Source organism: Triticum dicoccoides, chromosome 6B (assembly GCF_002162155.2).
Source record: "Triticum dicoccoides isolate Atlit2015 ecotype Zavitan chromosome 6B, WEW_v2.0, whole genome shotgun sequence".
Lineage (NCBI taxonomy): Eukaryota > Viridiplantae > Streptophyta > Magnoliopsida > Poales > Poaceae > Triticum > Triticum dicoccoides.
The window spans coordinates 305,389,960-305,406,004 of NC_041391.1; the positions used below are offsets into that span (position 1 = coordinate 305,389,960).

The 16,045-nt window shown below is 45.5% G+C and overlaps 1 pseudogene; it reads left to right on the top strand.

The window, feature by feature from the left end:
- LOC119321123 overlaps positions 1–8,407 on the top strand; it is a 9,739-nt pseudogene extending 1,332 nt beyond the window's left edge.
- Positions 8,408–16,045: the final 7,638 nt, after the last annotated feature.

Here is a 16,045-nt window from a genome sequence, read left to right on the forward strand (position 1 = left end):
CCGACCCCAATCCCCATCCAGAACCTTGCCCCATTCCTAATTCCGACCCCCTTGAGCAAACCCTAGCCTCGTTCCGTCGCTCGATTCGTCGCTCGGAGGCTGAGGATGCGGTGCCGCCGCTCTCCGATCCGGCCGCACCGACTTCCCCTCCTCCTCTTTCTCCCACATCGTCGCCGCACGGGGCACCGGCTGCCGCTTCCGGCGATTTCTCCTCCGGTCATGCCGACATCGACATCCGGGCGGCCGCGGATGACAAGGCTCGGAAGCGCAGGGTCCGGAGCGAGCTGCGTCGGCAGCTTGCGTCAGAGCTCGACCAGGTACGCGTGCTCTCCAAGCGCCTCAAGGCGGCTGGCGAGGCCTTGGCAGTTGAGGCATCCCAGCCCGTACCTCGGCCACCGCCTCTGCTCACTGCTGGGTATGTGCAACCCCAGTTCTCAGGCAGTGATGCTGTGACGCCCGTACCGGCCCCAGTTACTGCTTCTGTTCCTCCTGTCCGCTCGTTTCTGCCACGCCGCCCGCTAATTGTGCCAGAAGTTCACACCGAATCACTTGACAAGGAAAAGCGAACACCAAAAGCCAATCAGCTTTACCAAAATTCAGAGTTCTTGCTTGCCAAAGATAGGATACCGCCATCAGATTCACATGGCCGGAAGAAAACCAAGCACCACAAGAAGAAGCACCGTTCCTCGTCAGCTCATGGTGCAGGTTACAACGCTGAGCAGCGACTCTACTCGCATGCATTTAAGAAGTCTTCATCACTGCTGTCCCGACTAATGAAGCACAAATTTGGGTGGGTGTTTAACAAGCCTGTTGATCCTGTTGCACTTGGGTTGCATGACTATTTTGCCATTATTAAGCACCCGATGGATCTTGGCACTATAAAGGGGCAGCTTACTCGTGGGCATTACAGGGACCCAAAGGAGTTTGCTAATGATGTACGGCTAACATTCCATAATGCCATGACGTATAATCCCAAAGGGCAGGATGTGCATTTCATGGCTGAGCAATTGTTAGGAATTTTTGAAGCTCAGTGGCCTGAGATTGAGGCTGAGGTTGACTATCTTGCGTCATGCCCACCTTTGCCGAAGAAGTTTCCACCTCCCCCGATAGACTTGCGCTTACTAGAGAGGTCAGATTCCTTAAAGCACCATACGGCGCTGGATTCCAAGTCAAGGCCGATAAGTCATACTCCCATTAGTGTCCGCACTCCATCATTGAAGAAGCCGAAGGCAAAGGATCTGGATAAAAGAGATATGACGATAGATGAGAAGCGTAAACTTAGCAATAACCTTCAGAACTTGCCTCCTGAAAAGCTTGATATTGTTGTGCAGATCATTAAGAACAAGAATCTTTCAGTTAGGCAGCATGAAGATGAGATTGAGGTTGAGATAGATAGCATGGATGCGGAGACACTTTGGGAACTTGATAGATTTGTTGCTAACTTCAAGAAGAACCTGAGCAAGCAAAAGAGGAAGGCTGAGCGTGCAATGCTTGCAAGGCAAGATGTAGAGTTGCGTGCTCTGCATGCTGCACAACAAACAGTATGAACAGTCGACCATTCTTAATCTAGCAATAGTTCTGTAGCTAAGGAAATCGTATAATTGGTGCTGAATTACAGTTTCTTTGTATTGCAGAGTCAACAACCTAATATTGGTGAAAAATCTCCAAAGCTAAGTAAGTCCTTTTCGCCCTGATTCATTCATCCTAAAAGTAAAAGCACATGATAAGGCGATTATATAAGTACGACTTTTCTTATGCACAGATTTGATGGTGGGCGAGCAATTAGCAACTTCTGTGCCAGACCAAAATAATAATAATGGACCGAGTGCCAGTAGATCTAGCAGCTCAAGCAGCTCCAGCAGTGATTCAGATTCCTCTTCTAGTGGTAATATCTCCTTCTGTTTTGGTTTTACCTTGTGTATTTGACTTCTAGTCTATCTTTAGTTGTTTACATCTGTATTGAGCGAATGATTAGGCTGCAGTATAGTGGTATAGCCTAATCATTAATGACCGTCTTGGCAGACTCGGACAGTGACAGCTCTTCTACAGATGGATCAAATGCTGCCAATTCATCTTGAGACATAGGTAGGTTTTGGTAATTATAAATATGTTTTGGTTGCTTAGAAATTAGCAGGATGTATTTGTGTTATTATAAAGTGACAGCTATTTGTTCCTTCATTTATTCAGTAAATATTTCTTAGGCAATTGCTAATACTGTTGTTCAAAAGAAAATAACAATAGTAAGTATTTCTTGCTAGTGTGTTGGTTGGTATCGCTTGCATGTTATTTTTTGCATCGTTGACTTTCCACACCCAGATAAATCTTAAAATTTTCTGATCCCACATGATATGTTAAAGCACAGTGATCTGAAAACAGCAACTTAGGCCTCCTTTGGTTTAGAGGAATCATGTAGGAATTTCATAGGATAGGATTTCTATAGAAAAAATTCCTTTTGGAGCCCTTTGGTTTGTAGGAATGGAATCCTATTCCTATGGAGGAATTCTTCCTATCCTCCACATTTCATAGGAAAATAAACATTAGCCTAGATTCAATGGAAAAAATCCTATGATGTGAATCAAAGGGCATCTCCTTTCCTATTACTAATAGGATTTGAGATAAATGTCATCTCATCTCCTATGATTTTCCTATTCCTACGATTTTTCTACCCTATGAACCAAAGGAGGCCTTAGCATTTTGGGAACATACAACCTGCCCAACAGAGTATAGGGTTTACACATTTGCTTATGTGAGACAACAACAACAACAACAACAACAACAACAACAACAACAACAACAAAGCCTTTAGTCCCAAACAAGTTGGGGTAGGCTAGAGGTGAAACCCATAAGATCTCGCAACCAACTCATGGCTCTGGCACATGGATAGCAAGCTTCCACGCACCCCTGTCCATAGCTAGCTCTTTGTCGATACTCCAATCCTTCAGGTCTCTCTTAACGGACTCCTCCCATGTCAAATTCGGTCGACCCCGCCCTCTCTTGACATTCTCCGCACGCTTTAGCCGTCCGCTATGCACTGGAGCTTCTGGAGGCCTGCGCTGAATATGCCCAAACCATCTCAGACGATGTTGGACAAGCTTCTCCTCAATTGGTGCTACCCCAACTCTATCTCGTATATCATCATTCTGGACTCGATCCTTCCTCGTGTGGCCACACATCCATCTCAACATACGCATCTCCGCCACACCTAACTGTTGAACATGTCGCCTTTTAGTCGGCCAGCACTCCGCGCCATACAACATTGCGGGTCGAACCGCCGTCCTGTAGAACTTGCCTTTTAGCTTTTGTGGCACTCTCTTGTCACAGAGAATGCCAGAAGCTTGGCGCCACTTTATCCATCCGGCTTCGATTCGATGGTTCACATCTTCATCAATACCCCCATCCTCCTGCAACATTGACCCCAAATACCGAAAGGTGTCCTTCCGAGGTACCACCTGACCATCAAGGCTAACCTCCTCCTCACACCTAGTAGTACTGAAACCGCACATCATGTACTCGGTTTTAGTTCTACTAAGCCTAAACCCTTTCGATTCCAAGGTTTGTCTCCATAACTCTAACTTCCTATTTACCCCCGTCCGACTATCGTCAACTAGCACCACATCATCCGCAAAGAGCATACACCATGGGATATCTCCTTGTATATCCCTTGTGACCTCATCCATCACCAATGCAAAAAGATAAGGGCTCAAAGCTGACCCCTGATGCAATCCTATCTTAATCGGGAAGTCATCGGTGTCGACATCACTTGTTCGAACACTTGTCACAACATTATCGTACATGTCCTTGATGAGGGTAATGTACTTTGCTGGAACTTTGTGTTTCTCCAAGGCTCACCACATGACATTCCGCGGTATCTTATCATAGGCCTTCTCCAAGTCAATGAACACCATATGCAAGTCCTTCTTTTGCTCCCTATATCTCTCCATAAGTTGCCGTACCAAGAAAATGGCTTCCATGGTCGACCTCCCAGGCATGAAACCAAACTGATTTTTGGTCACGCTTGTCATTCTTCTTAAGCGGTGCTCAATGACTCTCTCCCATGTGAGAATTAGGAGAAAACCTTTTTAGTGTATACCGCCAATTATAAGGACAAACAATACATTGTTATGAGAGTGTAATTGGGTTTGAAGAAATTATGAGGTGTGACTACACGAGGAGATAATATCCTGATACATACCTCAATTTCTAACTTTGCGTACTTAATGTCATTGATTCTGGCCCTTATGATTAGTTTGATTTCCGGCTCGATACAAGCAAAATGCGGATAATAAGCTCATCTATGATGAAATGATCCAGGACTTGGAAAATTACAGACATATAAAGTTTAGATACTTTTAAGGAAGTAATTAGTTTCCATCTATCATATTGTCCATTTATTGAACTTAGGTTTTCTGGGTAGTTTCTTTTGTTTGGTTTACCTAAAAGTAGCCATGTTTGACCGGTCTTTGATTAGGGTTTCTGAGTACAAGCTAGATAAGTTGGCAAAAGCAATCTAGCTTATCAATGGTAATCTGTCTGCAAAGCAGCTTGGGCACTGGTAGTACACTAGTACTGGAACATAACCATACAGCTCAATATTTCTCACTTGCAAACATAAATGCAACTTGCCATGCTCATAATTTTGTCTTTGCCCATCGCCTACTGTTTGTTGGTGGGCTGCCTGTTTGCTCCCTACAGTTGATTCTATCTATGGGCATAACAGAATTATGATGTGTGGGTAGCACCCCTCTGATGATAGCAAACAAGTTGATGGCTACCTCCATGGTAGCAACAACTCTGGTGGTGGAAAATGCACTCACGGGAAAGGCTGGGGGCTCCTGGTGACCTTGGGTCCAATTCGTTGGGAAGTGGTGCAGAAGGGGGTAGAGGCTGGCTGATATTATTCGTAGAAGGTCATAACTCATAAGTTAATGGGGTTATAGGTTAGGATTGTTGGGATGGCCCAAGATACCGCGTGCTTGTCTAGATTGTAAGGTGATACCTGGAGAGAGTGTTGTCCCTCAACATAAGCTTGTGGTGGCTGACTTCCGCTTTCGGATTTGTGCCCAACGGGATAAGCGCGCCTAAGTCTAGAACGAAATGGTGGAAGGAGACAACTCAGGCTTTCAAGGAGAGGGTCACTAAGGAGGGCCCTATGCAGACAATATGTGGATGAAGATGGCAACTTGCATTCTATGGTGGCTTCAGAGGAGTTTGGAGTGTATGGAGTGTCCAGGGGAAGAAGCGAAGCTAAAGATACCTAGTGGTGGAACGATGATGTCCGAAAGGCTATTAAGGAGAAGAAAGACTGGAGTGTAGACAACATAGAGTAGTACAAGGTGGCATAGAAGGCCGCAAAGCGAGCCGTAAGTGAAGCAAGGGCTCGGACTTATGAGGACCTCTACCAGCGTTTAGACACGAAGGAAGGCTAAAGGGACATCTGTAAGATGGCCAAGATCCGAGAGAGGAAGACGAGGGATGTTGAACAAGTCAAATGCATCAGGGACGGAGCATACCACCTCCTAGTGAAGGACGAGGAGATTAAGCATAGATGGCGGGAGTACAACATTGTGATCCTTCCTTGAGCCCTTAACTCTTTGCGGATGATGTGGTGCTAGTTGATGATAGTCGAACGGGAGTTATTATTAGAAAGCATCAAAGAGCTATGGAGACAAACCTTGGAATTGAAAGATTTTAGGCTTAGTAGAACTAAAACCGAGTACATGAGGTGTGGTTTCAGTACAACTAGGGAGGAGGAGGTTAGCCTTGATGGGCAGGTGGTATCTTAGAAGGACACTTTTCGATATTTGGGGTCAATGATGCAGAAGGATGGTGATACAGATGATGTGGGCCATTGAATCAAAGCCGGATGGATGAAGTGGCGCCAAGCTTCTGTGTTCTTTGTGACAAGAGAGTGCCACGAAAGCTAACAGGTAGGTTCTATCGGACGGCGATTCGACCCGCAATGTTGTATGGCCTTGAGTGACACAATGAAGGATCGGGTCTAGAATGATGATATACGAGATAGAGTTGGGGTAGCCTCAGTTATCATCAAGCTTGGCCAACATCGTCTGAGATAGTTTGGGCATATTCAGCGCAGGCCTCCAGAAGCTCTAGTGCATAGTGGACGGCTAAGGCGTCTTGATAATGTAAGAGGTTGGGGTAGACCAAAATTGACATGGGAGAAGTCTGTAAAGAGAGGTCTGAAGGACCGAATATCACCAAAGAACTAGCCATGGACAGGGGTGCGTGGAAGCATCATGTGCCAGAACCATGAGTTGGTTGCGAGATCTTATGGGTTTCAGCCTAGCCTACCCCCAACTTGTTTGGGTCTGAAGGCGTTGTTGTTTGATTTGTTAGTTAAGCAATATGGACAGTAGGATCGGCGTCTAATTCTTGTTGGACCTACATTTAAGTGCATTCACACAAACTGGCGAGATGGGCATGGGTGGAACTATGATGGGTGTGTTTGGTCTTGAGCCCAAGCTACCCATACCAAACATTTGGCTAGCTAATATTTTGGTGAAGCTTTTGCTTGCCCATGAATTGGAGCTAGAAAAATAATTAGAGTTGCTAATTAGTCATTGGCAAGCCAAAATATTGGCAACCATCCAAACGATCACCAAATTTTTGGCCATCACCAAATAATTGGTAGGGTCATATTCTCATTCACCCGGAAGAGATGTTGCACACTTGAACATGCCCACGAGCACCAAAGTAGGAACATATGCACGTATGAGCTGGTAAATGTGTAAATCTCCATCCATCTTCTTCAGTTTTAGGCTTTGAAGCTAATCGGTATCTTGGAACTTTTGCATCACCAAAATTGGGCTAGTCAGCCGTCCGTAACTTTTGCTGCATCACCCTATTTTCACCCCAGTTAGTAGTCTAGGTCGATCTTTTGTTTCTATCTCCTGAAAACATGAGCTTTCTGACTTCATCAACGGTGGAACCGCATGGTGGTTTAGTGGAAAGGAGCTATGGGCAGGGCTACTCGTGGCTGGAACACAGCCCCTGCTGACAACCTGTGCTAGTGTCTAAAGGTTTCTTCCATTGGCACCATAAGTCATTTGCGGAGAATTTCCATTTCTGCAACATGTGGAGTTGAAAGGAAAAAGTGGAGCAAAATTTGTGGTGTAGGTTTATTTTCGCACCCTAAGCTGCTCTTTAGAAAAGCTAGACCGGGAAGGCGGGAACCGAACATGATTAGGGCAGTAGCTAGGACAAACATGTCATTATTATTTGGAGAATTTTTGCAATGCGTTATTTTGAGCACAAATCTTGGTACACATATGCCATTATGATTTACTAACTTTTTCTGGGAAAAAAAACTACGAACAACTTTGTATTCTTATCATTTTCTTCCGCACAAGGTCTCTCCCAGTGCATAGGTGCTTAGATGAGATGCTAACTGCATGAAAGAGCTTAGCGACTAAACTCTCCAATGCATAGGTGCTTAGCTTGTTGCTAAGCTTTCTTCATTCAATGAGTTGTAGACTGTAAATTGTGCTTTTGTGTAGGTATGCGCGCCTAGCATCGTTTCTTCCTGGGGTCACCAAACTCCTCTCTCTCCTCTTAATTACCTTGCCACATAAGAGTTTTTTGCCTAGTTGGTAGGCATTAGATAGCACCTGTACAAGGTGGAGCATTGGGAAAGTGGCCTTAGTATGAGATGAGTCAGTCACCCAAGTAATTTGTTGGTAAACGTGTTGGTTATTTCAGGTGGTGTCACTAATTCGCTGGAGCCTTAAATTTTCTACTTTAGTTCTATGTTTTCCTTCTAAGGAGCATTGCCATGATGGATCATCACTCAGCCTCAGGATCCTCTTGATTCTGCACACACCTGTAGTTTTCTTCTGCAGTGCTACTTCTGTTCACTACTAGTATGAATTGTTGCACTGCCATCTGCTTCATTTACCTGTTCAGCTTGTAATCTGTAAAGTGCTCTGCTATTTTCCTTAAGCTCATCTCATTTTTGATCGTGGTTACCTTCTCCTGATTTGCAGGTTCAGGACTCCGTCTAATAGACAATAACTGTCTAATTGTATTTGGCATGAGAATGCCTTAGTGATTGTACATGTTTGTCTCTGTCTCTTAGGTATCTCTTAAGTAGTTGCTGGGATGTTAGATGAAGGCAGTATTCTACCAAGGTTTGTTTGTTCCCCAACTGAAGGAAAGATAACCTGGCTCCGGAATTATGTAGCCTGTACATTAGACGCACATTGAGCATTATGTCTAGGTAGGTGATTGTTGTGTCTGCATTAACAAGCCATATTGTCCCGTTTATTCAACGGTTTTGGCAGTGTTTCAATATACCAGGTGATGTTCTTACTGTTACGGTTTAGCATCAGCTGTTCTTGGATTGTAAATTTTCAAGTAATTCTTGACTGGGACGTTTTAAATGTTTTTGACACCCTTGGTCTCGTCATCATTGACGCTGATGCAAGTCCATGTTTCGTGGTGGTGTATGCTTAGTTGCAAAGGGTTGTGATTAGCAAGTGCAAGGAATGTTTCTGCCTTGCTTCTCATCATTCTCTGCTCATCATGGTTCGGTTTATCCAGTAAGGGCTCATTTGGTGAGCAGGGAAAACGCAGGGATCCCCGCCTGATCCTGGGACAAAAAAGCACGAGATATACCCACCCAGGGAGTTTGGCACGTTCATTTGGTCAGAGCCTGGGGGAGGGAAATGTCGGCCCATCCCCGCCGAAACCCGGGGATATAAATAAACTACCCGAGGCTCGTGGGAGGAAATCTCTGACTCTCTCGCATGAACTGAAATCTGCTCATGATGGAATCAAGCATGAACTGAAATCTGCTCATGATGGAATCAAGCGCCACAATATCTGGGTAATTTTCCACAGTACCCTCCCAGGCCCCCAATTGGTCATGTGAATTTTCCACAGGGTTTTAATTTTGTCAAGAATATTTCGCCCAGTGCGTATCTTCCCAGGGTGTATCTCCCCTAGCAGCCAAACAAAGCCTTAGGCCAACTCCACCGCGCGACCCCAAACGGACGTCCGTTTTGTCCGTTTGGGTAGGGGTTTGGGGCCATGTCCGGGCGTGTCCTGAGATGCGGTGGCCGTGCGCGCAGCGCGCGGCCGCATCCATTTGCCCCATCCTGTCCGCGTCCACTTAAAAAACTAATTCAGCCAGCGTCCCCGGTTCATCATGCCGGCCTACACGTCCATCGCCGGCATCAGTCAGCGGTCGGCAACACAGCCAACCTCCAAAATGAATAGTTCTTCTCGCCGGCAACACAACCGGCCTCCAAAATGAATGTTTTCTCGCCGGCACACTGCCAGCGGCCCCCGACGGGCGGGCGGCACCCATGCCAGCCTAAAAAAGAACGGCCACGCTGATCGGATGACCTAGTTCAGGCCTTCGGCGTCGAGCATCTCCTTCTGCCTGGCCTCGAACCAGGCCCTCGTCTTGTCGCTCATCTTCGACAAGTCCACGCTCATGATCGCAAGGGCCACCTCCTTCGCTTTGGTGGCGGCATTGGTGGCCTCGATGTCGAGCTGCCTCTGCCTGGCCTTGACGTTGTCGGCCTCGATGTCCAGCTGCCTTTGCCGGGCATGGCGGCTCCTCCAGCTCCTCGCGCATGGCGGCTCTCTTGGCCGTGGCGGCATTGAGCTTGACGACCGCTCTCCGTTCCCTCCTCTTCGCCGATTCCGCGTCCAACTTGGCGATCTCCTCCGGCGTGTACTCCGACCGCGGTTTCCTTGGCGCCTTCTTCTTCACCTTTGCGGGTGGGTCGACGGCCAGGCCGCCGGGACTCGGCGGGGCGTCGGCCATGGACGGAGGAGAGAGGGGGCGGCGGGAGGGAGGCGGGAGGGTTTGGGGCAAATGGCGCCAAATGGGCGGGGGGGAGGGGTTGGTTTCTCTCACCGACGGGCGGGCCAGGGGAGGACAAGGACGCGCGTCCCGCCCGTCCGCGCGCTGTCCGTTTCACTCCAAAACCAGCGCAAGTTTGGGCCGGGATGGGTCGAAACCGGACACAAAGCGGACACAAAGTTTGTTTGCGCCCGCGCGCTGGACCGTCTCTTTTGTCCCTTTTACCCAAAACGGACGGGGGCGGACAGGACAGGGTCGCGCGGTGGAGTTGGCCTTAGACTTGCAAAGCTGCCGAGTCACTTCATGTTTTGTTTCTTTCTACGCTGCGGTGACCCTTTCAGGAGCTTTCTTGGGGGTTCTGCTGCCGTGAGCTTTGTTGATTTGTTGAGGCTTTGCAAGGCTGATCGTTTCAAAACCCAATTGGGGACATTAAACTTCCCTGTGCGCTGGCATAGGGAAATCAGCTCTGCGGTTTGAGACGGTAATGGTTATCTTCCTCCAGTGGGCCTCCATTAAAACCATACATTTCAGTTCCAGATAATTTTGAAAAACAATCATGTGCACTAAGTAATCTAGTGTACAACACAATTTCATACTATATTCTTTTAACACCTTAACGACATCAAATAACCACATATAAAACCATGATGCTCCCCTAAATGTCAGCTCCATGCTCTACACTTCATATTTAGTAGTGCACAACCAACTCTCAAATTTAAACTTAAATTGACTACAAGAAATGGACAAATGATGGTCCATTTATATACTGTAAGCAATATACTTTATTCAAACATTCTTCTTATATAGAGATGATTACCAGAAAAAAAATCACAGTCATAAAATGCATAGTTATACTTTCGGTCAAAAAGGTAATTTAAGAATGGAAAACTAGCAACGGAGGCTGTTATTTCAAACTAAATCAGATAATTTCAATGATGTTGTCCAGTTAATCAAGTGTAAATGGTATTCCACGTGTGACTTTGGAACCCCAAAGCAGTGCACATATATTAAATTGGCTTGCTTTCGAAAAACGACACAAATGACCCTTTTTAAAAACTTAAGCACAAAATGAACCATGTTTGATTTTTCTTCTTCATAAAATGACCCATTTTCGTGACCCCCGGCCTCGGGGTGCCATGCTACACAACACGACACTCTGATTAAGGGCTCCATGCTGTAGATCAGCCACAGACCAGGACGCCATGCTTAATAGCACGACGCCTTGGCCTAGAGGCAAGTGGAACAGAGGGGAAGAAGAAAGAACAGAGACATAGTTGTCCCTCACGCCCCCCTCCCTCCAAATGTTGTGGATCTGAGCTAAAAAATTGTGGATCCTCTTCCCCTTCAATCCCTCAAGGTATTTTCCTTCATGCCCATAGTTTTATTGGTCGAAATCTCCGCATTGGATCTATTTGGTGAAAACCTAGTTCATCCTTCTTTTTTTTTCAAATTTCATTGGATATTTGTACGACAGGGTTAGGGATTTGGTAGGTATGGTTTAGGATTTGTATGCTAGGGTTAGGGATTTGGTAGGTAAGTCTTATAGTTTTTAGCTTAGGGTAGGGTTTGTGCATATTTGGTGCATCGAAGATTTAGTGCATACAAAAGATTTAGTGTATGTATTTAGTTGCACATGTATGTACGTATTTGCACTTGTATGGATATTTGCACAATAACAACGAGCCTTACGATACATTGCAATTTTGCAGGATGTCCTTTATCCATGTGTCGTACGATAAATTGCAACATGGGCGGTGTATGACAGAGGAAGAAAGTGCTTTTGATCAGCTTCACCAAAGGTTCGGTGAGGGTTCATGATAAGACGAAGTATGAAGAGCGATACGCGAAGTATATCCGGAAGACAGGGCTTCTCCCTTCCACCACAATCGTGTCTTGTTCGACGCCAAAGATGTGCCCTTGTGCCATCATGACACTCATTGACCGATGTCGTCTTGAGAAACATAGTTTCCACTTCCATTGTGGGGAGATGATCGTGACTTTGCAGGATGCTTCAATGATCCTAGCACTTCCTATCAAAGGAGATCCTGTTTGTTTTAGCATAGATTATGGGATGGTGTGACAGTATGGTGAGACTCACCGGGAAGGACTCAGGGGTGCGAGGGAAGTCCCCTAATGCAACTTATCATTGGATTATTGGGAACTTTTGGGAGTGCCTGACTGATGCTGCTGAAGATATGGTGTAGCAGTATGCTTGGGCATACTTGTGGTATGTAATCAGTCGGGTTATTTTTTTTGGTGGTACTGGCGTGAATGCTTCCTTTATGTGGCTTACGTTGTTTTCTGGGTGGGAGCATGGACTCAGTTGGGATACCGCCACACTAGCTTATTTGTACCACCAGATAACTAGTTGTTCATAGTATCTTCACAATTAGAATTGTTCTCGAGTTTGTATTTGTTGGGAAACGTTGCATGGAAAACAAAAAATTTCTACGCACACGCAAGATCTATCAAGGAGATGCATAGCAACGAGAGGGGGAGAGTGTGTCTATGTACCCTAGTAGACCGTAAGCGGAAGCGTTTGACAACGCGGTTGATGTAGTCGAACTTCTTCGCGTTCCAACCGATCGAGCACCGAACGTACGACACCTCCGCGTTCAACACATGTTCAGCTTGATGACGTCCTCCGCCTTCTTGATCCAACAAGACGGCGAGGTAGTGGATGAGTTCCGGCAGCACGACGACGTGATGACGGCGATGGTGAAGTGATCTCCGTAGGGCTTCACCTAAGCACTATGAAAAATATGACCGGGGGTGTAAACGGTGGAGGGTAGCGCTGCACATGGCTAGGCAATTGTCTATTATGTGCTAGGCTCCCCCTCCCACATATATATAGGTGGTGGTGGTGGGGGGGGGAGGAGCAGCCAAAGGGGGCGCCCAAGTAGGAGGAATCCTACTTGGGGTCTCTCCCAAGCCGCGCCCCTGCCTTGTATAGGTGTGGGGGAAAGGCAGAGGAGGGTGCCCCCCTTTCTTTTCTCCCATGAGAGGGAAAGGAAGGAGGGGCTAGCCCTCCCCCGTTCCTTCCCTAGGCTGGCCAACCAGGGCGAGGGGCGCACCAGCCCCCTATGGGCCGGTCTGTCCCTTCCTTGGCCCATTAAGCCCATAACACGTACCGGGGGTGTCTGGAACCCCTTTCGGTGACCCACTGGCTACCCAGTGCATCCCGAAACCCTTTCGGTGTTCGAATACCATCGTCCTATATATCAATCTTTACCTCTCGACCATATCAAGACTCCTCGTCATGTCCGTGATCTCATCCAGGACTCCTAACAACATTCGGTCACCAAAGCATATAACTCATGTAACACTATATCGTTAACGAACGTTAAGTGTGCGGACCCTACGGGTTCGAGAACTATGTAGACATGACCGAGACACCTCTCCGGTCAATAACAATTAGCGGAACCAGAATGCCCATATTGGCTCCTACATATTATACGAAGATCTTTATCGGTCGAACCATTATGACAACATACACAATTCTCTTTGTCCATCGGTATGTTACTTGCCCGAGATTCGATCGTCGGTATCTTCAAACCTAGTTCAATATCGTTACCAGCAAGTCTCTTTACTCGTTCCGTAATACATCATCCTGTAACTAACTCATTAGTCACTTTTCTTGCAAGGATTCTTATGATGTACATTACCAAGAGGGCCTAGAGATACCTCTCCGATACTCGGAGTGACAAATCCTAATCTCAATCTATGCCAACTCAACAAACACCTTCAAAGATACCTGCAGAGCATCTTTATGATCACCCAGTTACGTTGTGATGTTTGATAGCACACAAGGTATTCCTCCGGTATCCGGGAGTTGCATAATCTCATAGTCGAAGGAATATGTATTTGACATGAAGAAAGCAATATCAATAAACTGAACGATCAATATGCTAAGCTAACAGATGGGTCTTGTCCATCACATCATTCTCCTGATGATGTGATCCTGTTATCAAATGACAACACATGTCCATGGTTAGGAAACCTTAACCATCTTTGAGCAACGAGCTAGTCTAGTAGAGGCTTACTAGGGACACAGTTTGTTTATGTATTCACACATGTATTTAAGTTTCCGATCAATACAATTTTAGCATGAATAATAAACCTTTATCACGAATAAGGAAATATAAAATAACAACTTTATTATTGCCTCTAGGGCATATTTCCTTCAGTCTCCCACTTGCACTAGAGTCAATAATCTACTTCACACCGCCATGTGATTAGCACCCATAGTTCACATCGCCATGTGACTAACACCCAAAGAGTTTACTAGAGTCATAATCTAGTTCACATCGCCATGTGATTAATACCCAAAGAGTACTAAGGTGTGATCATGTTTTGCTTGTGAGAGAAGTTTAGTCAACGGGTGTGACACATTCAGATCCATATGTATATTGCAAATTTCTATGTCTACAATTCTCTGCATGGAGCTACTCTAGCTAATTGCTCCCATGTTCAACATTTATCCAGATTGAGACTTAGAGTCATCTAGATCAGTGTCAAAGCTTGCATCGACGTAACTCTTTATGACGAACTCTTTATCACCTCCATAACCGAGAAACATTTCCTTACTCCTCTTTAAGGCACCTAAGGATAATTTTGACCGCTGTCCAGTGATCTACTCCTGGATTACTATTGTACCCCCTTGCCAAACTCATGGCAAGGTACACAACAGGCATGGTACACAACATGACATACTTTATAGAACCTATGGCTGAGTCATAGGGAATGACTTTCATTCTCTCTCTATCTTCTGCTATGGTCGGTTTTTGAGTCTTACTCAACTTCACACATTGCAACACAGGCAAGAACCCTTTCTTTGACTGATCTATTTTGAACTTCTTCAAGACATTGTCAAGGTATGTGCTTTGTGAAAGTCTTATTAAACATCTCGGTATATCCCTATAGATCTTGATGCTCAATACATAAGTAGCTTCACCGAGGTCTTTCATTGAAAAATTCTTATTCAAATATCCTTTTATGCTATCCAGAAATTCTATATCATTTCCAATCAACAATATGTCATGCACATATAATATCAGAAATGCTACAGAGCTCCCACTCACTTTCTTGTAAATACAGGCTTCACCATAAGTCTGTATAAAACCATATGCTTTGATCACCTCATCAAAGTTTATATTCCAACTCCGAGATGCTTGCACCAGTCCATAGATGGATTGCTGGAGCTTGCACACTTTGTTAGCACCTTTAGGATCGACAAAACCTTTATACAACTCTTCTTTAACAAATCCATTAAGGAATTTCGTTTTTGACGTCCATTTGCCATATTTCATAATTATAAAATGCGGCGATTGCTAACATGATTCAGACTGACTTAAGCATCGCTATGGGTGAGAAGGTCTCATCGTAGTCAACCCCTTGAACTTGTCAAAAACCTTTCGCGACAAGTCGAGCTTTGTAGATGGTGGCATTACCATCAACGTCTGTCTTCTTCTTGAAGATCCATTTATTCTCAATGGCTTGCCAATCATCGGGCAAGTCCACTAAAGTCCACACTTTGTTCTCATACATGGATCCTATCTTAGATTTCATGGCCTCAAGCCATTTATCAGAATCTGGGCTCATCATAGCTTCTTCATAGTTCGTAGGTTCGCCATGGTCTAGTAACATGACTTCCAGGACAGGATTACCATACCACTCTTGTGCGGAACGTGCTCTGTTCGACCTACAAGGTCCAGTAATAACTTGATCTGAAGTTTCATGATCATCATCATTAGAGGAACTTCCTCTCTAGTTGGTGTAGGCATCACGGGAACGGATTTCTCTGATGTGCTACTTTCCAAATTGAGAGAAGTTACAATTACCTCATCAAGTTCTACTTTCCTCCCACTCACTTCTTTCGAGAGAAACTCCCTTCTCTAGAAAGGTTCCATTCTTGGCAACAAAGACTTGCCTTCGGATCTATGGTAGAAGGTGTACCCAATTGTTTCCTTAGGGTATCCTATGAAAACACACTTCTCCGATTTGGGTTCGAGCTTATCAGGCTGAAGCCTTTTGACATAAGTGTCACAACCCCAAACTTTAAGAAACGACAGCTTAGGTTTCTTGCCAAACCATAGTTCATACGGTGTCATCTCAACAGATTTATACAGTGCCCTATTTAGTGTGAATGCAATTGTCTCTAATGCATAACCCCAAAATGATAGTGGCAAATCGGTAAGAGACATTATAGAACGCACC